Source organism: Triticum dicoccoides, chromosome 3B (genome assembly GCF_002162155.2).
Source record: "Triticum dicoccoides isolate Atlit2015 ecotype Zavitan chromosome 3B, WEW_v2.0, whole genome shotgun sequence".
NCBI classification, from domain to species: domain Eukaryota; kingdom Viridiplantae; phylum Streptophyta; class Magnoliopsida; order Poales; family Poaceae; genus Triticum; species Triticum dicoccoides.
Window position 1 is genome coordinate 79727260 of NC_041385.1, and position 7743 is coordinate 79735002.

The 7743-nt window shown below is 40.6% G+C and overlaps 1 non-coding gene across 1 annotated transcript; it reads left to right on the forward strand.

Moving 5' to 3' along the window:
* Positions 1-5472: 5472 nt before the first annotated feature.
* Positions 5473-5574, forward strand: LOC119283039. Its single transcript, XR_005138998.1, has one exon. It is a non-coding gene; the product is annotated as a small nucleolar RNA snoR99 (small nucleolar RNA).
* Positions 5575-7743: the final 2169 nt, after the last annotated feature.

Genomic DNA, 7743 nt, shown 5'->3' on the forward strand with positions numbered 1-7743 from the left:
CAAATAAAAAATTGACAATAAAACATTGCAAAACAGAAGGAATTTTCCAAGGAAAACTCATTGTCAACAAGACAAACAAAATATAGAACAATCATGAGATCTGAAGTCATAAAAGTAGCAAAGGCAAAAACAAGGAATATGTAGAGAACAGAAAATTTTACTGGGTGGTACTCGTTGATCCATGTTGAAAATGAAGACATGGGACCTTCGAGCTTCATGAAGAAATTTCAGATCATAAGATTGTGGATCAGTGAGCACTAACCATGAGTTCTTGTATAAAAAGGGTACTATCCCTGTAGCAAAAACAACTCAAACAAAGATCATATCAAAAGGGGAGGAGGACATCTTCTGAACGATGCAGCAAATGGAGAGGAGGATATTAAGGAGGTGCCCATGCCCGAATAAGCACTACTGCATATAAAAACAATAGCATCTAATATACTTTTTGCATACCATTTCATAACAGTCAAATCTCCAAACCAATTTAATTTAGAGTATAATTTTCAAATTTACTATGGAATTTCAAAGAACATGTGACAATCTGGAAACCAAAACCTGCATTATGACTCGTATATATCGCTTCTGGCTTCACACAGTGTCTTATTTCACAAAAAGGTGTCTTCTGAAATACAATAAAATGACTTCACCATGCACATGAAATGAACATAAAAATATATAAAAAATGACTTCACTTGAACTTGCATCCCAATCAGAGAAGACATGAGTATCACACCTGATGTGAACATGTCCTCTACACATACAACCGAAAATATTGTTTGCACATACAATAATCAGGTGATTTCTGTTAATAATTATGTGAATTGTTATTTTGTTACCGTGAATAGAAATACTATACAATATTTTATCTTATGCAGAATTGCCGGAGACCAGTACAAGCCTCGTGTTAAAATGAGAGATTATATCCATACATTGCACACATGCATATATATATAGATGCATGGCATATGTGTGAACATAAAAGTTACCATGGTGCAACCGAACACATCCATCATGCACCATGCATGCTATGGGGGCCCAAGCCCATGTGGTACAGAAATATAGTGCATGCGTACACACAAGTCCACGTACGAGGGAATCAAAGGAGGTGGGCCTCCGTATGTCTACGTAGGCACGCCGGCCAGGATTTGCAAGCCAGGAGACATCGGCGACACGTTCCTTTAATAAATAGACATCATCAACTTAGGGTTTAGACTCGGGTTTTATTGTATTGTCTAACTTTCGCTATAATTCGCATCTACGAGACGTGTAGGACTACCGCCTTGTCAGATCCACAGTGAAACCCCAATTTTTCATCTAGTTCGTGTACACAATTTATCATCCGCAATTTCAGTTGCAATTCACCTTTGTTCTTGCTGGTTCTTCGGTTGCTTGCAGGAACTCGAACCTGGTTGTTTAGGTTGATCGTGCCTACGGCAAGGTCAATATATAACCATTGGAGATTGGTTTAGCGATTGTCGAGGCGTATCGTCTGGTACGGTATAGCCGGGTCGTCAAGGTCAAAATCCACCAAATCGATATTTATCCCCTCTCTCATCGAAAGATAGGGCCGCCGTCACATCAAGTGGTATCAGTTTTCAGGTTCATCGATGAGAGATTTACAGTTTTCATAGTTTAATTTATTTCTCTGTCCTATAAACCCACGAAAAAGCCAAAAAATATAGATTAGTTCATCCATTACACTTACCTTTTTAGCCTTTAGCAATTTCAGCATCTAGTATTTGCGTAGTTGAATTTTTTTGTTGCATTCATCCTAGTATCAGTGCTGGTTTAGATTAGTTTGAAAAAAATTGTCTACTAGATCGCACTTTATTTTGTCCACCATATTTTCTGCCGCCTGCTCGTTCCTGATCGGACAGAAAAAAAGAACCAAGATTCGATCTTCTTCTGTTCGTATCTGCAAGACAATCTGTTTTCTGGACGTATTTATTTCCTTCCTGTGATTATCTTTGCACACTCCACCACAAAGATTGACACATATCCATCCGAGAGTCTTGCAGGTTTTACAGTACCTGAGACAGCGTCTCACGCTTTCGGGAGATCCCAAACGTCAGCCATCGGTGTCTGTCCCTCCGCGCCGCTCATTACACGCAGACGCGAGACACCAGACATCTAGCAGTCTGTGTCTGCCCCCACGTGCTATACAGATATAGTACACATCCAGCATCCCATCCATCCTGCATGCAACCACAATCACCGTGAGTAATTGTGCACTAGTACTAGCTATCTATCGTGGCAACTTGTCCAATAGTTCTGCCTCTTTCTTTTCTTGTCACATAAATTGTGTCCGTAACTTTTAATAGCAATCGGTCTGCAAAAAAGAGAGAGAGAAAAGAAAAAGGAAAAAAGTGAAAAAAAACAGAGATAAAAAAGAAAAAAAAGTGAAAAAATCACAGAAACAAAAGCAAAAAAAGGAGGAAAAAAAGGTTTTGCAAAGTTCTGGCCGGTTCACATCTTTTGAAATATCTCTTGTTGTTCAGAACTGTTGCTTTGTGCATATACGTGATAACTGTTGCACATCTTCTGCTCTTCGTCGCCATACGCTACCTTTATACCTCATTTATATCTAGCTATTTAGAGCTATTATATTTTTCATCGGTTTCCACTCACTTGTTTCAGTATCTGGGCTTAGATTGTTTTATCTCTTACTAGTCGACTGCCAGCACTAGTTAGGAGTTTGAGCAATTATTCAGCTTGCATTACTTTTTGCTTAATTGTGCCACATATTGTGAGTTGAGGAAACCTTCACCAAGCTCCACTTCCTATATTGTATCTTGTTCGGTCCCTTGGTAATCGCTATATCAATCTTTTGATAACTTTTGACATCGCCAACGGCCAACAACCACTGCAGCACGGTAAGAACTGGTAAGAGCTTGGTAATTGCTCGAGAGTTGAGAGACATTTTCCATCGCCTCACCGTAGTACCATAGGAACATTATACTTGTGATTTTGTTTTTGTGTGGTACTAACCATGGCAGATTCTAGAACGGTCAACGGTTGGGTTGCGTCTATTGTGGGAGATGCTTTGCCACATTTTGATACAGATCACTTTTACCCACTACAGAAGGTACAACGACCGTCACATGATCTACATCATGGAAGAAACACACATCATCAGGTTATCTCTTTGCCAAATTTCGAGGGTAAATATGACCCTGATTCATATATTGATTGGGAAATTGAGGTAGAAGAAATATTTGGTAGCCATGATTTTTCTGAGCATAAGAAAATAAATGATGTCACTAAAAGTTTTTCGGTTTTGCTTCAGTTTGGTGGAGAAATTATTGCAAAGAAAATATTTATAATAGACCCGCTACTTGGAAAGGTTTTAAACTTCTTATGCGAAACCGTTTTGTTCCTTCATATCATGCTAGTGCTTTGCTTAGAAAATTGCAAAGTTTAGCACAAGAAAATAACACTGTTCCAGAATATTATGATAATTTGTGTAATACTTTATTACGTTGTGGATTAGAAGAATGTGAAGAAGATTTTTTTAGCAGATTTTGGAAAGGTTTAAATCATGATATACAAGACATAATAGTGCATGAAGAATTATATTCCATCAACCATTTGTTTTGTCTTGCTTGTAAAGCTGAACAGAAAATAAGAAAACATGTATGCATGATGAACAAGCGTGCAGTGGAATTCCCATCACAAAAGGTTACTGCTCCCGTAACACCACCAACTATGATTACGACACTTGGAGCTTACTGTGCATCACCACCGTCCGTACTTACTTCATATGAGCCAGAACTACAAGGTAATAATACTGGTAATGATTTTCTTACTACACACAAAATTGATGAATGGCTTATTGGTTTAGATACACCATGTGTTGAGACAAGTGGAACTGCCAAAGATTTGATCATAACACCTATTTTAGATCACATAAAATTTGTTAAACATGCTGAAGTGTTAGCTAAAATTTCTCATGCCAATTATTTGTATTCTATTTTGATGGATCCACCTATGCCTTTGTCACATGCGAGAAATGAAATAGCTGAAATCACATGTTTGAGTTATATGAAAAGTGTTATTTTTAACTTGATTGGTGAAGATCGTGTAGACCATGAATTTTTCATGCATAGCATTTGCATCACGTGTGATGATATTGCTAGCTTCAAAGAGAATATTAATATGCCAATGCTTGATCATTATAATATGACATCCAACATCATTGTTGATTACATCTCGAATAGCATGTTGCATAATTACTTATCTGCACATGCTAAAGATAAGGATATATGCATCACTTATGTTTGCAAACTGGGTTGCAATAGTTGTTTGAGAAATAAAACTCCTCTACTTTTGAGCTACCATGGGCATTGTTTTCCTGAAACATTGAATGTACAACAGCGGAGAGGGGTTAAAACAGATGATATATACATATACAACGCATACACTTTGTCTGTTTGCTAGTCAATTTTCAGATTAAGCAACGCCGAGGACGGCTTTGTTTTCAAGAAAGGGAGGATGATGTGAACATGTCCTCTACAGATACAACCGAAAAAATTGTTTGCACATACAATAATCAGATGATTTCTGTTAATAATTATGTGAATTATTATTTTGTTATCGTGAATAGAAATACTATACAATTTTTTATCTTATGCAGAATTGCCGGAGACCAGTACAAGCCTCGTGTTAAAATGAGAGATTATATCCATACATTGCACACATGTGTGTGTGTGTGTATATATATATATATAGATGCATGGCATATGTGTGAACATATACGTGCATGTGTACTACCATGGTGCAACCGAACACATCCATCATGCACCATGCATGCTATGGGGGCCCAAGCCAATGTGGTACAGAAATATAGTGCATGCGTACACACAAGTCCACTTACGAGGGAATCAAAGGAGGTGGGCCTCCGTATATGTCTACGTCGGCACGCCGGCCAGGATTTGCAAGCCAGGAGACATCGGGCGACACGTTCCTTTAATAAATAGACATCATCAAGTTAGGGTTTAGACTCGGGTTTTATTGTATTGTCTAGCTTTCGCTACAATTCGCATCTACGAGACGTGTAGAACTATCGCCTTGTCAGATCCACAGTGGAATCCTAATTTTTCATCTAGTTCGTGTACACAATTTATCATCCGCAATTTCAGTTGCAATTCACCTTTGTTCTTGCTGGTTCTTCGGTTGCTTGCAGGAACTCGAACCTCGTTGTTCAGGTTGATCGTGCCTACGGCAAGGTCAATAACCATCGGAGATTGGTTTAGCGATTGTCGAGGCGTATCGTCGGGTACAGTATAGCCGGGTCGTCAAGGTCAAAATCCACCAAATCGATATTTATCCCCTCTCTCATCGAATTATCGGGCCGCCGTCACATCAACACCAACCTCCAATCCACATCTAAAAAATGTATCTAAATCCACAATAGTATTTCGCCTACTATGATCTAGAAACAACCTTGGCTTATCTAATCTGAAAATAGTGAAACCGCCTCTCGGGAGCAAGCAGTCCCTTGCACCTTAGCTATCTTCTTTACTTTTTCTGCTAAAACCTTCTGTTTTTAGCTGATCATTAACAGGTGGAATATTAAGCATCTTCTTCGCTTTTTGTCTACTAACTTGAACAGTTTCTAGCTGATCATTAACTGATGTGAAGATGTTTAGTTCTTGTGTACATATTAACAAACAGATAGCGCCACCGCGTTCAACCTGAACTTCCGGATAACGGCTGCTACGAGTTTACGACCGTCTTCGTCTGGACGTAGGCCATCTCCTTCCCGAAGCATGCATGCGGCCTTGCGTGCCACACCGGGTACCGCGCCACAAACTTGCCGCCGTTACCGAGCGAGTGCTCCGGGCTGATATTCTCCATCCGCTTGTACGCCGAATAATTGGCAACCCTCCCGTTGAAAGTAACCGACGGGCACAGGCACATCGCCTCGATGATAGCGGCGTGCAGGTACTGCATACTTTACACGTTGCCGTTCGGCGAACGCGAGACGTCGTAGTGGACACGCTGATCGCGCCGCTGGTTCGCGGTGATGATCCAGAAGAACCATGTCAGGGCCAAGGTCGTCGTATACTCACCGACCAGAATGAAGCTGACAACCACATCCCGCGGGAACCGGTGCTTTGCCTCCGGCATGGGGAACACGGCGAGGAGCTTGGTGCGGCCATCATCCTCGCCCATGACCGCCATGAACCGTGAGAGCAAGCCTGGGCCCCCCTCGACGGGGTTGTTTCTCTGGCTCACCTCCTTGGCTTCGATGAAGTTGTCGGCGGATGGTTTGGCCGGTGTACATTGGGAAAGAAACGGGAGAGAGGAGGAAGAGGAAAGGAGAGCCGTGTGCGAGGTTGTCTCACTTGGTCGTAAACGGGAACAAAGCTTACTCCTATTTATACACGCATGATTCGTCTAGAAAGTAAACACATGCAGTGATCCAGAAACTACAGATTAAGCGGCAACTTGGTAAAGCACACACGTAATATCATGATGTGTCGATGCCAACAATTACCAACCCATGCACGCATTAAAAAAGAAAAGAAAATGAAATCGCCTAGCTTAAGCGGCCGGAAAGAATCCTAGAAGATACATGCATGTGGTCATGACATCCCTCGAAAACTGCGCCTTGCATGCACACATCAACGGCAAAAGCAAAACAGCCAATTCCTGCTGCCCGACAGACAGTTGGTTGATAAAAAACAAACCAAATGTAGAAGCGGCAAAGCAAACAGCGGCAGAAGCAGCACCGCTGTCCCTGAAAATAGGACGACAGCACCGAGACAAACGACACCGATTAGCCCAATGGAAACTCAAGAAACACCGTTCGGCAGATAAACTCCTGTGCTATGAATTCACACATCGTTGCTGGCCCACACACCGCATAAAACGCTAGAGGAACCAAACAAGTACGCACACACGTTCAAAAAAATTTGAATACAAACTTAGAGTCACCACGGGTTTGCACACGGCCACATCCTAAGTTATTACATGTGCCATGAACCGGTTAAATGTAATGTCATTTTCAACCAAGTGGCAAAACATAGAAGCAAACAAGAAAAATAAGCACACCACCCTGCCCCACATTGAATGAAAAAATGCTAAACCAACCAAACTGAACGCCACACCAGTTCAAAAAATTTGAAACAAAACCCTGAATCCACAAAGCAGTTCTACACCACCAGGTACCAAACTAATAGCACGTGTCACATGCATAATTCACCATAGGTCTTTTTCACACAAGTGCTAAACCTCACGGCAAAAACCTTGCCTGGAATAGATGCTTGGGTATTCTACATGTTTCTCGATCATCCAATTTTCGAGGTCACCTATGTGCTAAGAGAGCATGCTCGTTGATGGTGACAGGGAGTTTACTAGATTCTGTCCCTTCCTTCCTTCCTAAGCTAGCATCCTGATGGCTGACTGTACTAGGTCTGCGTTTGTTGAATAAAGATTTCCAATATTCCATGAAAAAATTGATTAGAGATTGATCTGATCCCTTTCCATATATTTATTATTGTGTTACTCACATAAGATTAACATGATGATTAGAGATTAATTTGCGACCGTGGTCAATTCTTTCCATAAATTTGTTATATAGTGTTACCAATTATAAGCAAGATTGCCTGATGATGATTAGAGGTTGATTTCCGGCTGATTATTTCCTTCCATAAATCTATTATTGTATTATACCAAATATACATAAGATTGGTCTGATTTGGCAGTGTACGTAAGAACTGTTTAAATATACTAGTGGAA